Genomic DNA, 27,071 nt, shown 5'->3' on the forward strand with positions numbered 1-27,071 from the left:
GTATCTAAATATTTTTCAGTCTCTTTTAGACTTTCTAATTTTTAACTATAGTTTCCTAATAATACCTGCTGATCACTTATGCTTTTGTAATATTACTTTTAATATTTCCTTTCTCACTTATAGTATTTCATAATTGAGGGTTATTCTGTAAGTATCAGAAACTTTGTCACATTTATCCTTTAAAGAATTGAATTTTTGTTTCATCATTTTGTATTGTAGTTCCACTCTATTTTTAGCTTATTTCTGCCCTGTTATTCATTTCCTTCTACTAATTTTGAGTTAAGTTGGCCGTAACTTTTCTAGGTCCTCGAGAGGCGTCATTAGCTTCTTTGGGATATTTTTAAGTAGGTACTTACTGCTCTGTAATTTCCTATTACTACTGTTTTTGCCATATCCCATAATTTTGATATCATTTTGAAATCATTCTGATTTAATTTGTTTTAATAACATTTTTAAAGTTTTCCTTATGACTTCCTTAATGACAAAATGTTCACTCAAAAATGTGTTAGACAATCTCCGTGCATTTGTGTAAATTTTAAGATTTCTTTTTGTAGTTGACATCTAGTTGAATTCAATTATGCTTAGAAAAATGTTTTCACATTTGAAAGATGATTCAGAGACCAGGTTTTGTGATGTGATCTACAGTCTAACATAGAGAACATCCCATATACCGATGCAAACATTGTTCATTCTGCAACAGTTGGATTTGGTGTTACATAAAAATAAAAGGAATTGATCTAGGATACCTGTAAGTCTAGAAATTTTGTTGATACCTTTTTGATTTGGATTGTCTGTTCGTCGGAAATAGGCTGTGAAGTTTTTCACTACTTCTGTATTGGAATCTCTCTCTCTCCCTCCCTTCCTCTTTCTCATCCACCTTCCCTCCATCGCTTCCTCCATGATTGTTTTATAACATTGGACACTTTGAAATGAGGTTCATATAGATTTGCAATTAGCACACATTCTTTGAAGTTATCATTTGATCATTGTATAAGGGCTTTCTTTGTCTTTTCTTACAGTTTCAGTTTAAACTCTATTTTTTTCAGTTATTGTACAGCTACACCTCCATGCTTTAGATTTCCATTTGCTTGGAATAGTGTTTCCATCCTTTTCCTTTCATTATTATTCATTTCATTTTATGGAATATTTCATTATTACATCTTTGCTGGCAGTGTGAATTTCTTGTGGCAGCAGAGTGATCTTGAGTTTTATTCATTCAGCCAATGTATCAGTTTTAGTTAAAGAATTTAGGTTGCTTACTGTCAAGATTATTGGCACATAGAGATATCTGTCAGCTTTTTTCTTCTGGTTTTTTGATAATGATTTGTTATTTTTCCCTCTTGTTTGTTGTTATAGAGCTTGCTATGTTATAAATATTTTATTCCTATTTCTTCTTTGTGTATTGCTCTCTCAATACAAGTTGGACTTGTATTTTCATAGGTTTTCATGGTAGTGGGTCTCTATTTCAATTTTGTATATTAGACTTCATTAAGTATACATTTTTTGTAAGTCTGATCTGGTCGTGAATTTCCTCATTGTTTAGTTGTCTTGGAAAGTATTTTTTCTTTATTTTTGAAAGGTATCTTCATTGATGCAAAATATTATGAAGAAGATTAGCATTTTTTATTCAGAAGTCAAAATGCATCATTCCATTCCTTTCTGTCCTTTAGGCATTTACTGTGTAATCTGCTATTGGTTTAATGGGATACCCTTAAATATGACTTAGCTCTTTTTCCTTAAAGTTTTAAGAATTGTTTCTTTATAGTGAATTTTTAAAACTTTGACTGTTATGTCATAGTAAGGAGTTTTTAATGTTCATTCATAACTATTCAACTCCTTCTACGTGGATTTCCATATCATTCACATTAGGAAAGTTTCCTGCTATTATTTCATTGAATAGATTTTCTTTACCCTTACCTATTTTCTCCTTCTTTCAGGTATCCAAAAGAAAAAGGCCTATGTTTGTTCATTTAAGGCTGACCTACAGAATTTAAAAACCTACTTTATCTTTTCTTCTTATTTCATGGTTTGGTTTGGCCTGGATTAGTTTTTTCATAAGATCTGCCTTTAAATTCCCATGTGTTCAAGGAAGAATCAAGAAATTTGATTGTTGTTCTTGATAGCCCATTTTTTGATAAAGCTGTTTTTTTTTTACCATTGAGTTCTTTGAGTTCCTTGTGTACATTAGATTTTAACTCCTGTCAAATGCACATTTTATAAATATTTTCTGCCACATCGCAAGTGGATTTTCATTGCACTGATTGTTCTTCTTCTGTGAAGCACCTTTTTATTTGGTTACAGTACTATTTGCTTATCTTTATTTTTGTCCATGTTCTTTTGAGTTCTTAAAAAAATATAGTTGCACAAATTATTGCCCTAGGTTTTCTTATAAGTTATGCTGAACATTTCTATTGGGTATAAATTCATTTATTTCTGAGCTCTCTATTTTGTTCAGTTTGGCCTTCTTCATGTTTGTTTTTATGATGTGTGTGTCTCTTTTGTGACAGCATCATGATCTTTTGAGAAATCTAGCTTGGTGGTGTACTTGGTTAAGTAGTCTGTTGACTCCAAGTTTGCTTATTTATATGTTTTTTCACTGAGTTTTTGTTTAAAATCACTTTGGTTATTTGGAGACTTTTGTAGTTCAATACAATTTTTTTAAAAAATTATGACCTCTATATTTGTGTAGAATGTCAGCATTTCTTAAGAATTGCATTGAATCTGCAACTCATTTTGGGCAGTATGTACATTTTAACAACATTAATATCTCTAATCTGTGTACACAAACCATCTTCCCCAATTTGGGGGTGTTACTCTTCTTTAATCAGTTCTTTACAGATTGTACTACCAAGATATTTTAACTGTGGTTAATTTTACTTATTTGTCTTGTAGCAATTATCAGTAGAATTATTATCTTAAATTATTTTAAGATAGTTTTTCTATTTTCACATAGAAATGGTACTTTCTATGTACACTTTATATCTTACAACTTTACCAAATGCATCTATTAGTTACAACTGCAATTTAATGGAACCTCCAGATTTCCAACATAAAAACTATATTTTTTCTTTTTCATCGTGATCAAGTCCCTTCCATTTACCTCATTGGACAAGCTGAGTATGTATTTATCATTTTTCATCTTTTAGTCATTACAAACAGTTTCTCTTCTTCAACTATTTGTTAAACATAGTGTTTTCCTGTGGCTTTTCTAGATCATATCACTTAAGGGAAAATATGTATGATGAAACAGTGAATTGAATTTGATCGAACTTTATATTTTCTTAATTCCACAAGTGGCTAATATGTAGATATTTTTATGTGTTCTTTTTCTGTACTCTTTTTATAATGTTTCATACTTCCTAAAGGATTTTGTAGTACAGAGTAAAAGGTAAAATAACACATTTCGAATCTTAAGTTTTATGAACTCTAGCTAAAACACAAGATAATTGGGGAAAAAATCTCTAATTCTCCTTCTATGAAAATCCAGAAAACAATTTTGAGTGATAACTCAGGTGTACTCTTTAGTTGCATGTGACTGTTTAAATAAAAAATAAAATTAACTACATTTTTAAAAAACAAAAAATATAGTTCATTTAGTTCTTTAGGAATATTTGGGGGTAGTAAGCGGCATGTAGTAATGTACTGAGCGATACAAATGTTGAATACTTTTAATCATCTAGAAAATTCTGTTGCAGAGGCTGATCCAAAGTATGTCAGAGCAATTTGATTGAAATGTGACCTCATCCTTATTTTCAGATTAAATGCTTCTTGCTTTTTACAAAATTTTACTTACTTGAGTCCACTAGGGATTGGTACTATCTAATGGTCTTAGAAATGAGTTCAAGGCAAGAGGGCCCTGTGAAATCTTCAGTTGTGCATATGAAGCCAAGTGCATCTGGGAGCTGCAATGCCAAATTGAAAAACTGTGCCTTAAGGCTTTATGACAGGCAGACATGCATCAAATGTGTATCACTTAAGCAAGTATAATGTGATCAAGTTAGGTGGAAAAGATTATATCTTTACAGGATAATGTTTTGTTTCCTAACAACATAGTACAATATCAGTTCATTCTGTAGTATTCTGTAAAATACAAAATTTTGTTATGATTCAAAATGATACCAGTGACCATAGATGGGTAAATGATGAAAGTATTTTCTGCTTGTTTTTAATATCTAGTACATATTTAACTGTGTTTCACAGAGGTGTTATTTTACCTTGTTTTAGTGGATTATTCATAGTTGTACAAGATAAAAATGAAGGAAAAGGCAACCTTTGTAAAGATATTAACATATCCAAAATATAAAAACACAGAAAATTGGGTCTGTTGTTTGAGAAAATGTTTATTTGTAATTAATACTAAAGTAACAATTTTACAAATGAGTATAGAGCATAATTGGAAAAATTCTGGATATGATCCATATCTAAGGGTTGGGAAAAAAAGCATGAAAAGGAATTATTTAACTACAGGATGACGCTAATGGCTGTGTGAATACCTAGGAGGAAAGCGGATTGGATTTGATTCCTACCACCACACTCACAAAAAACGTATTCTTGTAAATCGTTAGACAGTTTAATAACACTACAATCTAAAGAGTGGCGAGCTAAATTTGGCTGTAATGTAGATGAGTGATTATCAAAGATGACAATGTTTTTTCACTAAGTAAAGTGGGCAATGTCCAGAGACAATTTTGGTTACTACAATAGATTGAGACCTGTGAGGTGGTTTAGCATTATTATTTTTGGGTCTGTGCTTAGGGAGCACAGTATGGTAAGAGTCCACAGTGAAACAAATCTGCTCATGTTCCAACAAAGAGAGGGAGAAAGGTGGGGGGGGGGGGCAGAGACAGAGACAGAGAAGCCAGGGTCCCATTTTCTCATTCAAATTTGTGCCACCAGAGACCTAAGACTTCACCTATTAATGGTTCCATTATTTCCCAGTGGAAATCCTTTGCTAAGTGTGTCTTTAAGCACTCAATATCTGGGAACAATGAAGATACAAACCATAGGAAGGAGTTCCTACAACCTAATGGTACGCATTTTGTATGCTTAACATTTTATAAGCCAGCTTACAACACTGGCCTCACAGAGAAAAATATAGTTCCAATTTTTAAAAGTGGCAAGAACGATCTTAATTAATTGGATAAAGATGATATTTCAAAGTAACAAACCATGTAGGATGTTAATACATCAACTCCACTGTAGAAATGAAGAAAATGAAAATTATGCTAGGTTTCAGGGTTGAAACATCCTAGATTATATACAGGATCACTTTTTTGGTTTGATAATCTATAATAATAATTATGCCTATTCTGTTGAAGTGCTTGCTAAAAACGGCTAAATATAGGTGAAGATGTAGCCCAGTGGTAGAGTGCTTGCCTAACACATATAAGGCTTGGGTTTAGTCCATGGCACAAAAAGACAGACAGAAAAACAGAGACAGACAGACTAAAAGAGAGAAAGAATGACTAATTAGGCTATTGCCTAGTACAATTGCCCCAGAAAGTTTTATTTCATGTTGTTTTTACATTCTGGTCCCTGGGTAAGAAGGCTGATTAAGTAATATGGCAGCTTTTGTAATCATACTTATATGTTAAAAAATAAGATTCCTGGATTATATTTGGTTATAAAAATGAATAAAACAAATCAATTTGCTTCAAGTTGTACTTTACTTTGTAATTCATTTTTCTGTTTTGGAAATTCAATATCTTTGTTCATATATAATACTGGATATAATAATGAATGAAAATCTTTAAATATGATATGGAAGAAAGTAGATTATTTAAAATGTATCAACATATTGCTTTTATTCACTATATGTTTTTAAAATCTGGTTTCTTACTGGCTTGGAATAATTTAAAGTCTTTTGCCATGATTTTAAAGTATAAATTTTGTAAATTTTAGTTACTTTACACAAGCAGTTACTGACTAAAGGTATTTTGAAACCATATAAAAGAATTGCTTATTTTAACTGGGAAAGAAAATACAGCTATATTCCTATGCACTGAATTCAGAGTAAAGATTTGCTCCCAGTTTTTTATACTAATAGTTAATTTTTTAACCTTGAAGTAATTTAAGAAATTTTTTAACTATTAAGGATACTTCATTAGTGCTTGCTCATGTTTTTTGAAAGAAAAAAGCATTTAAAACATTTGCTTTGGATTTTCAAGCTAAATTTATCTTTTGTGTTTATTAATACATCTTTGCCTGGAGTCAATTAAAGGTAAAAAAGGTACAATATACGTACAGAAAAGTGTACATGTTGTAAAAGTACAGCTCCACAGACTTTCACTGTATGCTAAAATGCTTCTGTAATGGCACTCAGACCAAAGAGACATCACCAGTGGCCCAGTAAAGTCTTTTTGTTTCTCCCAGTGGTAGCACGTTATCTTAACTTCGTATAGCATAAAGTGCTTTTTTAAAGTATTACTTTATTACATTTGGATAATCTGGTGTGGTCATTTTTATGTGTGATGTCTTGAAGTCAATATGAATATTTCGATCATCCAGTCATATTGTGGTCTCTGACCATAGGCAGTTATAATCATAGTTCTTCCATTTCTGGTTATGTGACTGTTCCTCAACGTAATCTTCTACAGTTGGTACAGATGTATGTGATTGACCTAATAAAAATAGTATTCCCTGAACATTTTCTTGTATGTCTTTTGGTAAACAGTAGCAAAAATTATGAGGAATATGCATACCTGGAAATGGAATTTCTTTGGTTCCAAAGACTATGAATATTCACTTTCAACAGAAACAGCAAATTCCACATTCACCAAGAGAATGGACCAGTATCCTTCCTCAAGCTGTTCTTGAGAATTTTAGTTGCTTAATAGCCTCACCAATGTTTGATATTTGCTGTATTTCTTTTTAGTCACTGGAGTGATTATTGTTGCTTTTTTTTATCACAGTGATCATGTGTATTTCTCTTATGTTTTTAACATGTGTTAGTGGCCAGATTATAGGCTATTAATGCAGAAAATGTTTACTGAAGTGAAAAGAAGGTGGGAAGGAACAGATGATATTGGGTGCCTTGCCAAAGCCAGAAGCTGCCTTTGCCTTCCTCCTGGAGAGTGTGCTTAGGTCCACTGGTGCATTAGTTCTGAAATGGAGCTGCCGCTGCTGCTGCTGGGACCTAAAATGAGTGAGTCTGCACATCCCTGGTAATTGTGCTTCTGCTGCTTTAAGGATCAGATGCAGATTATCTCTTACTGGTGCCTCCTACTTGGAAAACCATTCATGGGAGAAGGCAAAAACCTCTACACGGTGACATTTTAAGAAACTCAGCATGTCACCTCTCTTCTCCACTTTACCCCTTCTCTATAGAAAACGCTTGAAAGGTCAGGAAAAATGATGTTTAATAACAGACTGTATCAGGCCCAGTGCCCTTTATCTCAGCCACCGCTGTTGAGGATCAAGCCCTTTGTAAGGGCTGCGGCCATATAAACCTTATGTAGATGGTATCAACACTTTCAGGCCACTGTTTCACCAGTAGTTTTCATGTGAAATGACTGATGTGCCTAAACATATGATAATACCATTTTCCTCATGATTCTTAGAATTTTGTAGTGCATATGAAATGCACCTGGAGCATCAATTAGTAATACAGAAAATTTGGAGATTGAATTGGTATAATAGCCCACAGGTCCTAAATGACTTGTCTAAAAAATAACAGAGGGGAGATGAGAGCTACATAGCTGGGCATATAGTGAGGGTTGAAGTTTATCTCACGTTCAGATAGGAAGAAAGAAGGAAAGGAATTCTGCTGAGCAGGAGCAACGTGAGCGGGATAAGCTACACCAGGCTAAGCTGTGGCATCTCTCTAAAATACTAAGATTCTGTCTTATGTTAACTCCAGTTACGCTTTGGAAAAATACACCAGCATCAGTAAACTGAAATTTTGTACAAGAATTCTGTCAACCCAGAAATGTGGAAAGCCATACTGAAGTAGGAATAAAGGAACCAAGATGTTTAGCCGAGAGTGAGAATGTAAAAGAGATTCTTTATGAAGTATTGTATAGAAGGCTGTACAAACATTTTTATATGGAAAGAGAGCTACTGTCAGTGCACAAATGCTGGAAACATTCAATAAAGAATTAAAAGAAAAAGTACTGTTTCAGAGTGGAACATAGATGATATGCTATAATCAGCACTAAAATATTTTTGCAGAAATTAAATTACTGAGTGCAATGTAGATAAGAGTCCAGCAATCAAAGAAGATGATTAAATTATTATTTAATATAAAGAAAATTTCAGCATCCATATAGGTGCGCTTGTCAAGAAACTTGAAGGCCAGTTGGTTTAGACTTCGGTAATTTTGTTTTTCATACACGCTTACTCTGTGCCAGATACTACCCTGAGTAGATAAAATAATGAAGTGTTTTCTAAAGCAATCAAAAGAAACTTTAGTTTTACAAGATGCTCCAGAGAGAAATGAACTTGAGGTCAAATAATGTCAAGAAATTGTGTGTCTACTTACTTTTTTAAACAGTAATGCATGGAATATAAATCACTTTCTTAGTTCTGTGATATCCTGGAGTAAATAAATTTATCAAATCTCAGAACCATAAAGAAATTCCTGAGCGTATCTTAATAAAAGAATATACACATATCATTCTAGAACTAGTGGTTCCCTAAAGCTAATTTTTAAATACTTTGTAATTAAAAGAATAACTGATGCAGCATGTAGTAAGTTCATGTTTGAGTAGTGAGGCATTTGGTCCTAACATATGTGCTAGTCTGAGTAGGCTGTGTTCTCAGGTTGTGACAAAATTTGGTGGCTTTGGTGACCATGAGTTTGAAAGGAGCCTAGGACTGGCCCATTCATAGTGACTTTGCCTAGAGCTAAAGAGAATTCTACAGTATCTAAGTAGCAGCATGTAAGTGTATATGAGAAATGCAGGCCAATCCTAGGTTCAGGGAGAGACTTATAAGATATCTGTTCACTTATGATACGCTCCTGTTTATTTTTTAAAATACAGAAAAGTATGAAGAGCATTTGCGCAACCTGGGCTTGGACTGCCCTCTAGTATTGAAACAGAGACAGTAGGTTTCTAGTGAATTAGGACCCACACGTCATCTGAACTACTGGAACTGACTACAGACTCTAAAAAAATAAATTGCTTCCTTAGAATTTCTGGAAAGACAAAGATGATGAAGGCCATATTAAGAATCCCAGAATAAATACTCAATCCTTCAATACTCAGATGATGTTGCATGCCAACAAGCATAAAAAGCTGTCAGGAAAATATTACCTAACCTAGTATTCAAAATAAAATTCTGGAAACTGACCAGCCTGTAATCAATACAGAGGAATCCTCATTTGACTTAAAACAGCCCAATTTTATTCTCTGGGGTCTTGCATTTGTGTGTATGTGACACTCTGGGCATTTAAAAGGGAGTTTTTACAATGAAATATCTGTGCAGTTTTTTAAAATTTATTTTGATGCAGGAACTCACTTAGTTGGTAAGTTTGCCAGACTGTGCTCCAGTTTATCATCTTCCTGTTGCAGATTTTCACAATGCTGAGATTTTAGATATGCACCCCCAGACCTGATGCTGTGAGATATCTAAACCAAGAGATAGAAACAATTTTTTAAAAAAATGAAACAGTAGTTATTATGCTAAAAATACACTCAACAAAATCAAATGCAATTGAAGACCTCAATTGTGCAATAGATCAACAAGAAAAATCAGTAATCTCAGTGATAGTCTATTTGAAGATACAGACTTGGAGCAGAAAAAGGAAAAAAATGAAAGCTCTCAGGAACTTTAGACCTAAATTAAAATATTTAGGTTATTGGCATAAGAACTTAATATGTCAAAGGAGTACAGGAGATATTCAAATTTGCAATAGCATAATGCTCCCTAAAGCTGGAGAGAAATACAAGTATTCAGTTACAAAAACACCAGTGATCCTTGGCAAATTTCACCCCAGAAGATCCTGTAATGAATCTCTCACAAGAAAAAGATCAAGGGAGGATTAAGAAGATTGCAAGAAAAAAAAAAAAAAAACAGAGAGAAGTGTACTCATCCACCGGACAGCTGACTTCTCAACAGAAACCTCAGAGATCACAGAACTCAGCATGATATCTTCACAGTACTAAGGAAAATCTATCAGCAAAAAATGCTGCATCCAATAAACACATTCTCTAGAAATACAGGTAGAATAAAGACATTTCCAGACTAACAAATCCTAAGAGAACATGCTTCCACAGATTACCAAATCCTAAGAGAACATACTTCCACAAGGCCTGTTCTGCAAGTGCTAAATGAAGTTCTCCAAATGTGAAGAAAGAGATATATATTAATGAGCAAAAAATAAATGCTGCAAGGCATGATTTAATGGTAAGAGTAATTGTTTAAATAAATTCAAAATAATCTGATATCATGTGTGTAAATAATCCGATATCATGTTTGTATTTTCAATATGAAGACCTAAAATGAAATAATAAATAGATTAATATGTTCAGTAAAAGGTAACTAGCGGGACATCTTATGGGGTATAAGAAACTGAAAATGTGAGAGAGGGTGGAAGGCAAGTGGTAAGTTTTTTATGGCTTCAGTTATTCTGTTTGTGCTCTTATTTTTATGATTGCATTAAGTTGCTTTCATTCCAAAATAGTTTGTTATTATCAAAATATATATTTTATAATGCGCATACAAACCATGTTATAAAATGTATTATAGAAAAGCCAAAATTAGTAATAAAGCAACCAATGTGTTGCTGGAATAATGACTTAAATGCCAAAGAAGAGGAAGTCAAATTATCACTGTTCACAGATGACATGATCTTTTATAAAGACAACACCAAAAACTTAAAATCCATTAGAATTATTAAATGAAATTTGCAAAATTGAAGGATACAAAATCAATATAAAGTAATAATATTTGTATATGTGAATAATCAGTATATGAAAGGTACATCAAGAAAGCAATCTCATTTACCATATCTCATACAAAGAATAAAATATGTAGACATTTAATCAAAGTGTTGGAAAATCTCTACAATGAAAACTATAAACTTCGCAGGTAACATACTGATGAAAGAAACTAAAAAGGACACAGAAATGTAAAAGGGTAACTTTAGTTCATGGATCAGAGAATTTAATATTGCTAAAATGTCCATAATACCCAAGGCAAGTTACATATATAGTGTATTCCCTGCCTAAATACCAATGGTATTACTAAAAAAAAAATGTAAAACATAAAAAAAAAACAGGAAAAACATAATTTTAAAATATATGTGAAATCACAAAAACCATCAAATAATGAAAGCACTTTTAGTAAAAAAAAGACAAAAGCAGGAGGTATTATGCTACCTAATTCAAAATGTACTGCAAAGCTGCAATAAACAAAGCTGTGATATTGGTATTAAAATCTACACACTAACCAATGAATTAGAGGAGAATGTAAAAGCAAACCCAGGAATCCATGACTTTCAAGAAAATCTTTTAACAGCATTCTTTGCAGAAAGGTTAATTTTTCAATATGTCTAGGAAAATTGGATAGCTACATGCAGAAGGATGTTAGACCCTTGTCACAAGTCACAAAGTACAATTTAAAGTGGATTAAATAGCTATTAAATTTGAACTTATGAATTTACTAGAAGAAAACACAGGAATATGCTTCAGGACTTCAGAATATTCTAGGGAAGAGGGCTAAGACTCCAAAAGCACGGAAATGAATGCAATAACAGGCAAATGTGATGAAACCAAAATAAAAGTAGTACAACAAAGAAATATTAGCAGACTTCACAGATAACCTGCATAGTGGGAAAAAATAATTGTAGTGTAGGTTTCTCAAGATAGATTGATATTCAAAATGAAAAAGAACATTGAAAAACTCAATAGCAAAAAATAAAAATAAAAATTGTCAATGGAACTAAATTGTTGTTTTTCAGAAATAAGAAAAAGAAAGAAAAATGTACAAATGGTCAACAGTTACATGCAAAATCGCTTAAGATCATTAGTCTTAAGGGAACTGCATTTAAAACTATACTGAGGTATCACTTTAACCCCCAAAGAATGGCTAGGATCAAAGGGACGTAACATGTGCTTGGAAGCACGTGAGAGAAAAGGGGGCCCTGTGTACTCTCAGTGGAGTGTAAATTAATAGAGTCATTATGGAAAAGAGTATAGAGGTTCCTCAGAAAATTAAAACTAGAACTATGAGATCCAGCAATGCTATAACTGGGCATGTATCCAAAGGAAATGAAATCAATACATGAGAGAAATTGTTATTCCTATGTTTATCACAGAAGTACCCACACCAGTGAGGAAATGGAAACAACTTAAGTGTCGATTGACTGTTAAGTAGATAAAGAAAATATGCATAAATATGAAATATTGATCTGCATAAATAAAATGAAGCATTGTCAATTGCCACAACACTGAAGGAGCTTTGTCATTATGTTAAGTGAATTACTTCAGCTAGAGGAAGGCAAGTATAGAGAAATTTCATTCATACAGAGAATGTGAAAATGTTAATGCTTAGATATGGAGAGGAGCATGTTTTTGGCCAAAGGCTAGGGACTGAGAAATACTTGATCTATGGTACTTTATTACAACTATATAGGAGCAAGAAATTGGGCTAATATTTGATAGGTTGGTAACTTATGTCATAGTTATTGTATGATTCTCAAATATAAATACATTTTGCATGTATTTATCATAAATTAACGCTAAATGTTTGAGAAGGTGAATAACCTGAATTAAACATTAATAGACATGTATCACACATTAGATGCAAATACTTTGATATGTTCAACGTTTATGCTTTTATGTATTAATTTAGAAAAAGTAAAGCTGATTGTCATCTCATATTTGAACTTTATCTTGTGAGAATTATATAACTTTGAAAAAATAAAAGAGTAACTACTGACTACAGGACACTTAGTTAAAATGATAGCTACAGTGAGTGTAAACTGCAGGTCCCTAAAGAATAAACTCACATGTTAAGAAAACACACATCTAACCCACCCTTCGGCTAAGGGAGAGGGCCAAAAGATTCTAAAAGAAGGTAATGTGAGAGGTAGGAACATATACTACCCAAGAATTACTAAGACACAGATAAAAGCGCTCTATGCTTAGTTTTTAAGGTATGGGAACACAGACGTGCTTTGTGTTTTGTATTTTCTTGTGGGTGGTGACAAATTTCATTGAAGCACGAAAGTCTATAATCTTAGATATTGGAAAGATACAGAGACCCTTTAGTCCAATAGCCATTTCTGGAATGATGTATCAGAGGTCATTTAGCTTCTTTTGTATGGTTTTTAGTCACTGGAAAATATCTCATGATACATTACCTCTTCCTGTATTAAAATAAAATCAACCTTTCTGAAACTTTCATCTGTGCTCACTCTGAAGTCTTGAGCTTTATTACTTTGGGAGTACCAGAGTCATTTTCAGTTGGAGATGGAATTTAAAATCAGGTCTATTTAATGGAGTTTTCAGTTGCTCTGCTCATCCATTTCAATACCAGGCTCCTCACTACTTCTAACATGTGAAATATATCTGCATGTCTTAGTTTTCTTAGGACTACAATATAAATATTGAGTCTTATATAACCTTTTGTTTATCAAGGGAGTTTTTGGAGGATTTGGTTTCAGCATCTTTTTGTAAAAATGTTAGATCTGAGGAACATTTTCATAATGCAGCAAGGTCTACGATGTTAATGGACCAGAGCAGCAGGATCCTTGGACCACATGCTATAAATACTCCTCAGAGTGCTTGTAATTTCAATTCCAGAGCCTAATGCTGGCTGTAATTCATTTGTTTTTCTTCTCTTATTGAAAATGATTCACAGCAGCTCTCTAGTTTGGAAATCTATTGCTTTTGCTCAATTCTAAGTTTGTATTCCAAATTTAAATTAAAGTATATTAGTGGAAAAAATATGATACGGAGAGAAAAAGTGATTGTGGATAAATATTTTCTATGAGCAAAAGATTCTTTTAAAAGTATTTAAATCACTCAAGGACAAAATAGACCATTCTTTGCCTGTTTCATTTCTAGCTTCCAATGATCAGAATACTAACATCTGAGGAAAATATGTTCTTGGGGCTGAAATTAAATAGCTTCAAATCTCTTAGTGTTTCAAGTTTATGAAGTTTAACTGAGCGTTTGTGTGTGTGTACTAAGCTGGTATCCCAAATCGAACTTTAAAAACAAACAATAAAATTACTTTGTCTTTGCTTCACAGAGAATTAGAATTTTAGATAGGATTTAGCTCCATGGAAGCAAATTCCATGATTTTATAAAAGAAGAAACCATATCCAATAAACCTGAATGATTTGCACTTGAATTAGAATGGAAAGTACTTGAGGGTTTCATCCCCTTACATGGTCTAATGTTTTACTTCGTAATAAGCTAATGGTATTACAAAGAATGTAAAGATAGTTTGACTGTTCAAATAGTAGCACTAGCCTTATTCAATTAAATGTTTTATTTTTTAAAAATTAAACTTTCAAAATGAAGCATGCTGTCTTACCCTGTAATGTTCATTTTCTCTATTTTACGACCCCTCTCTAGGCTCATTGTCCTTTTGGGATCTTATCCAATGAAGATCTTCTGATGGTAAGCATCTTTACTAACTTATTTTTGTAAGAATTATGATAATGTGTCATTTGAGGTACATTTATGTCTTCAGAAACAGTTTCCAGGACACCAAAAACTGAAAAAGTGTATCATATGTGTCCTACAAACCAGAAAATGAAATGCTGCCACTAAATATATCTTGTTTATTGTCAGAGGTGAATGTCTGCTAATAGATGAAAATGTTGATTCTGAGTGAGTAATAATAGTGTTCTTCGGTGGATAGGATCAAAGAGAATTTGAAGGATTAGAAGAAAAGAACTATGAACTCAAAAAATTCCTTCCTTTGTAACGCAGATGGCTTGTGTTTTGCAGGCATCCTTTATCCCCATTTTATTTTCTAAAATGTCCCATCACCAGGTATTTATCTATTTATGCCTCTATTGTTCATCTTCCCAGGGAAACTCAGAACACCACATTATTGACAAATGTCTGTCCTGCACATATTTGTTAAATAGCTGTATTAATGATTAATGAAATGATCACCACCAGCTGAGGTATGTTCTTTCACTGCCAGTATTTCCATTTATTCTCATATTAAGACTGAGACTTAGGTATTAGCTCCATTTTTAACTACGGAGACAGACTCAGCGCAGGAAAGTGATGCGCTGTGGATTATGTAATTATTAAGAAGGTGCTGGAGTTTGAGAATTTCTGTTTAACATTTCAAACACTAAGCTTTTTTTCTTTTGGAGCAACTAAAGCACAATTCACAAAGTTAGAGTGATGTGAAGACAAAATGAACAGGAAATGTACGCAAAGGTCAGGAACAATGTTTAAACAAAAATTTCCATTTTTATGAACCATGCTACTGCTGGGCCCACTGAATATGAGGCAGGATAACTGATTTTTAGGTTGAACTTACTCATGTGCAGTTGACACTCTGTAACAAAAAGAACACAACTTTGGAAACTACATATGGCCTAATTTTAACTAAGTAATTACCTATTGGTAGCTGTAAATAGATGTCTGGTTGTAAACGTCAGAAACCTAGGACAAACAAAAAAAAGTATAAATTTCACTTCTACAAAGAGTCAATTAATATCCAAGTTTTGATAATTTAACTTGAGATTGTGTTACCTGTATTTCAAGGACTAAGTTACATTTCTTTCATGATTAAACTTTTTGTGTAGGGATCCATTATACTTTCATATGCACTTATACAGGAAACCCTCCATGTGGCATCCCTAATTTCTTCCAATACAAAATCTTGAAAAATTATAGTACAAAATTAAAAACCAAGTATGCTGTGGTTCATCTGTATTCCCTACAGTCCGGAAGGCTGAAGCAGGAGAATTACAATTGAGAGCCAAATCTGAAAAAGCCCTTATCACAAAATGAAAACAAAACAAACAAAAACAATCCAGGGATAAAGCTCAGTGTGAAATCCCTGGATTAATTCATAACTATCAAAAAATCATAAACATGTTCTTGACATTGATGTAATTAATATAAAGAACATTTCCATAGCAACAAGCATCCCTTCCTGGTATTTCCATTTCATAACTTATTCATCACTTATAACAGGATCCTCACTTCTAAAATGTCATCGTTTCAAGAATGCTGTATTAATGGAATCACTGAGCATGTGTCGAACAGGATTTTATAACTCCCTGGCTGGTCATATATATTGTTATATGTATGAATCATTCTTTCTTCTTTTTTACCAAATAGTATTCTAAAATACAGATATACCATACTTCACCTACCCATTTGCCAGTTAAAATCATCTAGTTTGTTATCAACCTTTGATTAATGAAATTGCTGCAAACATTTAGATTTTATGTGTGTGTGTGTGCAAACAAAGTTTTCAGTTTTGTGATAAGTTCTAGCATAATATTTTTTAAGTTTAAAGAAACAGAGAGTGGTTTTAAAAATAATTTCCTCAGGTCCTCATAGCACAATTTATATAAATAAAGACAAGAAAACAGAGTAAGTTAAAAGGAAATTAAATAACTCTTCTTGTTAATATATCTGAGTGTCCTTGCTATAGTTATCTTTATTATTATTATTATAGTTGTTATTTCATTATTTTATTGTTTATTTATATTATATTATTATAGCTGTTACATCTCTGAAAATATTCTTGTTGAAATGAGAAATATGTAGTTCTTCTGTTTTTTTTTTTTTTTTTTTCTTCAAATTTGTGCATTAACTATTGGGTTGTATTGCCAGTCATATGTATTGAATAAAATGCCAGGTTTATATTGATAGGTCAGTACACAAATCATTAGAGTTTCCTTTAGAAATAAGGAGTCTCTTCTAATTTGCTAGAGCATTCCATGTGAAAGTAAGAACACCATTTATTAATAACCTGAATTTCTCTCATGACATTTATTGGCTGGCCTGGCTATGTGTCTCTTCTATATCTATCTTGAACTGTAAAAAAACCTAAAAGGGACAATTATATATGTGTGTATACAATATATAAATAGAGATGTATCTGCATGGATTTATATATGTGTATGCTTATGTCTGTATTAATGAGTGTATATATGAATAAAATAAGCTTTTAAATACTGATTTATCATAAAAATTCACACTATTAAAGACCAAGACTAGGAGATAAAAAGTTCTTGTAAGAGTTTCTAAATTATGTGTCTTCTTTATACTTTGCTAAGATAAACTGGGAAGCAACCACAATGTATACATGCCAGCATATTAATTTGAATTTTTCTTTAATGGATTCATAACTTCAGAGAAAATTCAGAAGTCTTCATACCCCTTACTAAAATTATGATCTATTTGTCCATTTACCTATATTTATAGCTTAGTTTCTCAAGGAAATCTATGATTTAGTGGTGAGAAATTAAACATAATCCTTGCTAACTAATGTCATGTTTTACTGGGACAAAATAATTTGTGAAAATTTAAATTAGTGAGTAAAAACACTTTGAATGGTTATTGGGTAAATAGTGATGGCTTTACTGCTGGCTGGACCTGTGTGTGTGTGGGGAACCTTCCTGATCACACATGTGAGAAGAACATGTAAATGCTAAAATAGAGAAAACACGCGAAACATACCAGGAGAGCATTGCAGTTGGACAGCACTGTGGACGTCATGACACTAAGATAGGAAAGAATTCAGGATTTTTCCTACAAGTTCTCTGCATTTAGCTTTCTCATCCTGCAAATCAGCTGTCAGACTCTCTCTTTCTGGAGGAGCACTGGTAAGATTCTATCCTACCACCTTGATATCACTGAGCAAATGCACAAGAATAATTAGGGCAGGGAAGAAGATAGTATGTCCTAGAGAATGAAGTTAGCAACTGTAAGAACAAAACTCTAGAAATGCTTGGGAGACTTTCAACAAAAGAAAAAAGGAAGTTTTGTACAGTCAAGGTGGTGGAAAGGATTTCAACTTGACCAAACAGTTTGAAGAATGTTAGTAAATTAGTAAACCCATCTGCATGGGTGAGCACAGAGGAGGCTCTTATGTGAAGGAGTAAGGTAGTCCACATAACCAGAAGTATGAAAGCTTTAAGATGTTACTAATTAAGTGAATTAAACCCTTGGTGTCCATAAATCACAATGGTTAAAATCATGGAAAATGAAGTGAGAATGTTGTTCCAGCAAATCACCAGCTTGTAATCTTGTTATTACCATTGTTTGTGCCTCATGTGAACTTTGAAATGAAGCAGTCTTGTGAAATGGTGACATGATGTTAGAGATGGCAAACATATGTTTGCATTTCAGTTGAATTTTACTGGTTGTTGTGTTAACAATACATTGAAAAGTGAATACGAAATCTGAGACTACAGAAATAATTTAGTTTGGAATAGGGTAGTCAAAAATAGAAAAGCCAAAAAATCTTCAAAATCAAGATATTACTTGAATGAATAATGAATCAATTTTTTCTGGTGTGAACAACAAAAGGCATAGTTATTTTCATTCAAATTTTGTAAGGCACAAGATAAAAACTACCTGGTAGAAAAATTCAGTTGTGCACACATTGAGATGCTAATTAAACATCCACATGGACATGCTAACTATATTTATAGATGTAAGTTAGAAAGCAGTCATAGGGCAGGATGAAGTCACAGGAGTAGATCAGAAATAGAAATGAGGGGATGCAAGAATGGAATAATCTATGTTGTTCACTGAGGCTGGAAAATAATCTGTATATTAAGTGAAAAATGTGCTTCAAAAATAGTCAGTGATCAACTTTTTTACTTGTTACCTTGGGGTTCAGCAATTTCAGGATATAATATTGTCCTTTGTTGAGAAGAAAGTTAAAGGGAAATTAGGTATCAGAGAAAATGATATACAGTGTTTTTTCATTAAAAAAAAAAAGAAAAAGAGGTGGTGATTAGAGGGTGGTTAAGAGTGAGAAATGTCAGTGGAGCAGGTAAGTAGGTGATGAGAGAGAATGTGTGAGAAGCCTTGAAATGTATGTAGTTCCCATGCAAAAACTTTGGATAGGAATAAATATTTTGTAACTGTCACTGGAATACAAATGAGACCAAATGGGTGCCATAGTTGATAGGAGGCTGAGAGTTCTGAGAGTTGCTGTCTAGGTTTTATTTTCATTATCATTATCATTATTATTATTATTATTTCTAAGTGAAAGAAAAATAACTTGTTGTCTCCTGAGTAAAACGGAGAGTGGAAGCACTGGAGGTTTAAGGAAAAGAGGCATGAACAGTTGTCCTCAAGTGCATGGAATCTAATATTAACTACGGGCCATATTTAGAAACCAACATTGGTTTGTGTTGAAGCATTTAATATAGGAACAATCGATATGTGTTTCTTTTTTTTTTTCTTTAGTGATTTTCAACTACAGGAGTACAAATGTAGCGTTGATGGAAATTTTAATTTCATTAGGTTTGTCTTTTTGTCAAGTCAATATGATGAATCAAAACAAAAGCAGTGTAGAGAGAAGCTACTAGGGGATGATTCTAAGGACCATGGGCATTAAATTGGGTGACTGGAAGTCAGGATGGGATGATGAATATGGGGCCAATTATTAGCACTGGTTGGGAAGAAAGAACTGTGAACCTTAAGATAATCAATAGGCTAAGATGTAAAAAGAAGGAAAAAGTAAAGAAAATCAGGTACTATTATATACAATATATATGACCTTGGAGTGTGCCTGAGATAGTGTGGAGACCAGGATTCCTGCAGGAAACCATTTTAGTATTCTGAGAGGTCGGAATGTCAGGAGAATATGTCTGTAACCTGGTATCAGCAAGATTACAGAGTAAGTAGTTTTTGAGAGAGGACAGAGAGAAAGAACTAAAATCTTTAAGAAATATAGAGAAATAATTCAAGGCAAGCCAGCTGGTGTGTGAGGATGTCAACACTACAGAGTTTGATAAAGACAGAAGAAAGCTCAAGTTGTAGATGAGGTTTAAGGACACTGAGTCTAACATCTGGTCCAGACATGTGAGAAAGAGGGAAATAAATACATGATGCTCCCCTGAGAACACACTATCCTCAGATGATGAAGGTAACACGGAAGTAGAATTTGAGGATATGGCGCTGTGATTTCCACAAAGCATAGCGGACATGTTTTAATAACAGTGGAAAGCAGATTGGGAGCTAAACCAGAGATGCTTAGCCCAGTGGGGATGAAAAGCCAGGAGAGGAAGTAAGAAGTTAGAAGCTTGATATGGTGATTTGCAATAAACAAAAGCAGCGCATAGGCCTGGTGATCTCACAGGAGTGAGGGTGGTGGGAAGCTGTGTGTGTCTGATGGACCTTCTTCACTCCTCTGCAAGAAGCAATGGATGACACGAAAAGTGAGTTGTACATCTTTCTTTTGACCGGTCTTGCACATGGTGAAAGATTTTGGCACATGGTGGAAAGTTGTCCTTTCTAAATGCAGAACAGCGGAAGTTTGTATTGGTTTCTTAATCAGACAATACTGTCTTTTTAAGAGCAAAATAGTGATTTGTGATAATCAGACGGCCAGTTCTGATCAGTTAGCTATTCCTTGGGAAGAGATAGCACACACTTTCCCAGAGAGGCTGTTTACCATTCATAACAAATAGGAGTTCAGTGAATTTTTCTCAAGTTATTTTTCCACCTTTATTTTAAACAATAGGTAGTGGTGTTCTAAGCTCTTCTTTTGTTATTTAATTTCTGCAACTGACTTGATTCAGGCAACAATGTTTCACTCTGAGACTTCTCCCATTGGGAGGTCACAACTCTTCTCCTTTTTCTTCTATTGCTCACCCAGATAATAAAATCATAATCCTGTCTTTTACAACATCACAGGCTGACAATCGTGTGAATGCATTCAAAGGATTCTTGCTCTCATTAAGCTTTTAATTTCTTTATTGACTTTAATTAAATTTGAGAGGCTTTTTCAATAACAACAAAGAGACATGTTTATACGTTGGATTAATAGCACAGCATTAACTAGACTACAGATGATATTTTGGGCAAAGTGATAAGTTTTTCTTTTCTCCCTGACTAGCAAATATGAAATCGTCTGAATTTCCTGGTGTTGAACGGATGGACACTCCTGCATACAGTGCCATAAGAATCTCACTACTTATTTGTTAGGCGAAGTCTGAGGAAACAAATGATTCTGCCATGAAACTCTCTAAATAATACTTGAGTTGATTTGCTTAGTGCAGCTTTTACAGAGGAGTGCCTCTGTTGTTAAAATGCAATGAAGATATTTATTAATTCAGTGACCTAATATTTATTGAGGACCAGCCATATGCTGTGCATTCATTCAGTGAATGAATCATGTTGTTGCTTAAGGAAGAACTGTGTCTGTGCTCATGGAGCCTGAGTTACAGTTGCAGAGAAAAATAATCAACAAGTAAACTGACTGAAGTAAAAATATATATTTTCAAATAGCTGGGAGAAGCATGACTAAAATTAAGCCAGATGACATGCTAAAGTAACTGACTGGTGGCTCAGACAGTGAGAACAATAAGAGAATGTGGGGAACTTTCTCTAAGTGGCTAATATTGAAGCCAAAAAGGGAATTAGTGTGTAACACTTTCTATAGTTTTGGGAAACTCTGAAAAAGATCTGTGTGTTGATTTTAAAGAGTATTAGGAATTTGGTATCAATGTTAATGGGAAGAAATAAAACTTTATTTCAAATAATAGGTATGAGCTTTATTCTTATAAAAAGTTAACATCAAATACATTTACTTATTATTTGAACTGTTTGAAACAATTATAGATTTACCATAAAAAGGGACACGAAGGTGATAAAAGTCCACTAATTTAAGAATAGCTTCAAAGTAGATTGCGTTCCTGAGCTATCATTGCACCATCTAACTGCAGGTGGGTTTACCCTGCATATGTGTGCTTTGAAAACTAAAAAAAAATTGTTGCACGAAAATATAAATATAAAATAAATACTGCATTTAAAGGCTTAGTAAGATATTCATCTATACTAATACAGATTGAAATGATGCTTTTATGTGCCTTAGGTAACCTAAGTATTTATAAAATTAATTCCCCTTCTTTTTTGTTGTTTATGTGTATAATGCAGTTTAAGACATTTCTTAGAGCTACTGAACTTGCCTACTTGCAAGTTTGGAACCAGGATTTGGTCAATAATACAGCCAAAAAAAAACATAGCAAGGTGCTATATTTTGCCTTAAAGCTAGCTTGCTATGGACCAAACCCTCAGACTGTGGGGTAAAATAAACTTCTCTTTTATTGATGGTATTAAATATTTTTTCTTCAGTGACAATGAAATTGACAAGCACAGAAACTATACTGCAGAAGCAGAGTCCTTACAGTGACTAAATCTAATCATGTGGTTCAGAACTGTTTGGAAAAGGTTTGCAGGGTGAATTTGGGAGGGTTTGCTAGTGCAAGCAGGGCAAGTATTAGGTTGCTATAAAGTTGGATGAGCAATTACGGTAGGAGCTGAGAAGATCAAATTGCTGGTAAGGAATGCAGAGTAGAGGCAAGGCTTATGTGGGTTCAGCTGGGAAACAGGTACTATTAAAAACCTGAGTATTGGCCATATATGTTTCTTTCTGACAAAGAACTTGTTTATGTTTAATGTATGTCCAAAGTTTTTTTTTGTGTGAGACTGAGCTTCTTATTATATGTGTACACATATATCAGTATAGCTATAAATACATCTCTAAAAATACACATATACCTATATCTATATGTACATAAATACATATATCTATATGTATATCTATTTATCTAGTTACATATCTATATTGTTGTAGTCAGGAGCTGTCCAGAGAACAGTTACAATCAGGACATGGAGTTTATAATATTATTTTTATAATGGTCACTGGTAGTTAACACAAGAAAATGCAGGATCTAGACAACACCAAAGGCATAGAATATTTAGTCAAGGGCCTAAATCCCATAACAATGTCCCACATGAGTCCATATGAAAACCCAGAGCTCATAACAGTGCCTCCCACAAGTCAAACTGGAGGTCCAGAGCCCAAAAGAAGGACTCATGCCATTCTTTTTTTATGGATCCGTGCAGGGAAGGCCCAAAGGTCAGCAGTGGAAGCCAGAAAGTCCATGCCAGTGGGATGAAGGAGTTGTACTGGTGGGTTGAGGGTTCTAAGCTGGAGCCAAGAAGTCACACTCACAACAAGACCAGAGCTGCCCTGAAAAGCACCACAGTCATTCTCAGTGACACAGAGGCCCTGAGCTCTGATGACAACAAGCACATTGGGATACATGCCATGAAGCCAGCATGACGAGCTCATCCTGGAGACCAAGCAGCATACATCTTCCCCTCTGCAGCCAGGAAGCAATGCTCAATGTGAGGACCAGAGCTTCTCCAGGACAACCAATGGCTCAAACAGTAACTCATAGATGATGGCACAATGCCTCAACACATTAACGCCCTAACACCCTCCTTCCCCTTCTCCATCTCTTTGTTTATGCTGGCAGTTTTCCTCAGGTGGAGCATCTGCACTCAGCACCATGCTGATGTAATCCAGCTACCATTAAATAACATATATAGATATAGTCTAATCTCTTCTTATAGGGAAATCATGAGATATTTAAACATGTGCTTAAGTCACTTCATTTAACATTATGGTATCAGTGTGCATCCATTTTTCTACAAATGACTTCTTTATCTTTTATGGCAGAATAGTATTCCATTGTGTATAAATACCAGTTTTTTATCTATTCATCGTTGATAGACATGTAGGCTATTTTCAAGATTTATTTATTATGAATTGTGCTGCTATAAACATGACTGTGTCTTCATCATTGCGGTATGATGTCTTTACCTCTTTTGGAAGCATAGCTAGAAGGTGACTAGCTGGGTCAAACAGAATTTCTATTTTTATCTTTTGAATGAATCTCCATATTTATTTCCATAGTAGTTGTATCAGTTTACAGTTCTATCAATAATGCAGAAAAGTTGCTTTATCCCCTCAGGCTGATCAGCATTTTTATTGGTTGATTTTTTTTTTTTTTTTTTTTGATGGTAGACACCCTTTTAGGAGTGATGTGAAATTTCAGTGTTTTTTTTTTTTTTTTTTTTTTTTGTCTTTTTCATTTTTATCGGTACTAGGGATCGAACTCACGACTGCCTGCTTACAAAGCAGGCACTCATGCCGCTGAGCTAAATCCCCAGCCCCTCGGTGTTGTTTTAATTTTAATTTCTCAAATGGTGTTGTAGTCATGGATTGCAAGGAGAACAAGATAATACAGGACACATGAATTGTAATATTATTTATAACAGTCACCCAAGATTCAAACATGAGAAGAGTAGGAAATCTGTCCCTCACTAAAGATTTAGACAATCCAGGTGAGTACTTGGATTCCCTGGCAATATTCTGCTTAAGTTCTGCTGAAGACCTAGAGCTCATGACAATGCCTCCCATAAATCCAACTGGAGGCTTAGAACCCACAAAAATGGCTCATGCAAGTCTGTTTCGCAGATGTGCTCTGGGAAGGGCCCAAGGTCAGTAATGGAAGCTAGAAAATCTATCCCAGCAGGATGAAATATCTGTGCCAGTAGGCTGAGGGTTCTCAATGGAGCCTAAGAGGCAATGCTCAAAGAACCAGAGCTGCCCCCAAAAGTGCACAGCCATCCTTAGCAACAATGAGGTCTTTAGCTCCTCTAACAATGAGAAACCCAAGTTCATACCAGAAAGTCACCGTGACAGGCTTCTTCTGGAGACAGCAATACAAATTTTCCTGTCTGGAGCCAGAAAACAATGTTCAACAAAAGGAGCAGAGCTCCCCCAAAGGGAATCATAGCCATTCTCAGCCACAAGATCCTGAGGTCTTCTGATGATGGGAGTAAGAAAGGAGCTTGACAAGCTCTTCCAGGAGAGCCAATGGCAGCAGGAAAGTGAACAGCACCAAAGGATAGCACTTAGGAGAACCCACAATACAAACTGTTCCTCTCCAGTTCTCCTTTATATCTTGACGACAATCTTCAGGTGGGCCATCCATGCTCAGCACCACAATGATTCAGTTCAACTGGTATTACAAGTTGACCAACAGTTACGAGTCCACTACAAGTAGCCAGTAATGCTGAACCTTCTTTCTTGTATTTTGTTGGCTGTGTATATTTCTTCACCTAAGAATTGTCATTGATTTTAGATGTCCACTTTTAGATGAATGTTTATTTGTTTATTTATTTTTATTTGTCTTTTTGAGACTGGCTCTTGCTATGCAGTTCAGGCTGCCTTGAGCTCAATTTGCAGCCCTAGCTTGTCTCAAACTTGCAGTAATCCTCCCTCCTTGGCCTGCCAAGTTCTGGGATTACTGGTGTGGCCTACTATGCCTGACCAGTTTAGATGGAATGTCTATTTTTATTTTAAGTTCATTACCCATACTTCCAAAACTGTTATACAGATTTAATGCAATCCCAATCAAAACCCAATAACATTCCTTACTGAACTGGATCTGAAAATTCAAATGGAATCAGGAGAGACTAGAATAGCAAAAGCAATTTTGAGCTATAAAGTCAAGGCAGGGCATATCAAAATGATGGACTACAGTTATACTACTAAGCTACAGTGATAAAAACATCATGGTATGGAAAAGTAAAACAGACTCATTGGTCAATGAAACAAAAGAAAACATAGAATCAATGCCAGGCACACTAAGCTATAATGTTTTTGACAAAAGGGCCAGATCTGTTTGCTGGAGGAAAGATAACCTGTTTAATAAATAGTGCTGGAAAATCCAGCTTTCCACTTGTAAAACATTGATCCTAGCTAGACCCTTATTTCTCATCATTTCCTAAACTAAAATAAAAATGGATCAAAGATAAAAACACTAGAACAGAAACAATCAAACAGAAGACAATATAGGTAAAACTCTTGAAGACATAGGCATAGGCAAAGACTTTTCTCTGCACAAAACCTAGATCAGACAAGAAATAATATGAAGAATTAACAAGTGGGATCCTATAAAATTAAAAAGCTTCTGCGCAGCAAAGGAATCCACTAACAGATTCAAGAGACATTCTGCTGAATTTTGTTCAGTCATGCAGGTAGTCAGGCTGCTGCAGTGATGGTTTAAGGGGCACTGCTTGGGCTTATAGCACACCTTGGTATCATTCGCGCAGTGCTGGTTTCTTCAGGCAGATTGGGTAGTGGCAGCTTCTGTTTCATAGAAAGGCATACAAGCCACACAATGTGTCCATGATGGGATGAGGCATGAAGCTATGAAAATGAAACCAAATGTGCAGTGAGGGCCTGAGGAAGTCAGAAATGCCAGAAGCGTAATCTTCTGTGGAAAGCAAGAGAACAAAAGTGGAATCAGCCCAATATAGAAGCCCTGTGGATTGCACGGCTGTAGGTGTAGAGTTGTCCAAGTCCTTCAGAGCTCATGGTTGGTGTGATCTACTTTGGGGCTTACACAGAGAGACTCAGGATCTAGGTTTTTGATCTTGGTTTGGCCTGAATTCACATTTGCTTATTTATCCCTTTTGGAATGGAAATATTTCTCCTGTACCATTCTAAGCTGGAAGTATTTCATCTTCTTTTTTTTTTTTTTTTAATTTCTATAGGGATTCACAGCTAAAAGTATGCTTTGAGTGTTAGAAAAGATGTTGAACTTGGCTTTTAAGAAATGCTGAAACTGCTAAGGTTTTTGTTGCTCTTAAAGATAGACTACATGCATTTTACATTATGTCAGATCAAAATGAGTCTTTTGAATGTCAGAGACAAAATATTCTCTAAAATACAGGCTAAATATGTAAATCTAAAATGGCCATGTAGAAACTGCACTAAAACTTTTCTATCTTTTCCAGAAGCCACTTTTCTGCAAAATCAGGTTTATCTTCATGAGTGACATTATTATGACCAGAAACTGCAGTAGTGTTTTTATTCTGTTTCAAAAACCTTTGCACAAAATAAAACTTGATCTATACAGTTCAAGCAGTCATGCAAATTGTCAGAAAATCATTCTTTAGCTTAAAAGAGTTCTAGTGGAAAAATGGGTTATCATCCATTGTTCTCTTCTGTTTATTTACTTGCTGACTTGCTTGTTGTGGAACCCTTTCCTATACACACATTTCTTTTTTTCCCTTTGAAGCTGGGGATCATAT

General features: G+C 34.2%; 1 long non-coding RNA gene across 1 annotated transcript in view; it reads left to right on the plus strand.

Annotated features, from left to right (window-relative positions):
- Positions 1-14,526: 14,526 nt before the first annotated feature.
- Positions 14,527-27,071, plus strand: part of LOC134471711 (uncharacterized) — a 1,254,606-nt gene continuing 1,242,061 nt past the window's right edge. Inside the window, exon 1 of the long non-coding RNA XR_010041297.1 lies at positions 14,527-14,573. This is a non-coding gene — a long non-coding RNA (uncharacterized LOC134471711). The remainder of the gene's footprint in view (positions 14,574-27,071) is intronic.

Source organism: Cavia porcellus, unplaced genomic scaffold (assembly GCF_034190915.1).
Source record: "Cavia porcellus strain 051 isolate PalLab524CR breed Dunkin Hartley unplaced genomic scaffold, mCavPor4.1 scaffold_19, whole genome shotgun sequence".
NCBI classification, from domain to species: domain Eukaryota; kingdom Metazoa; phylum Chordata; class Mammalia; order Rodentia; family Caviidae; genus Cavia; species Cavia porcellus.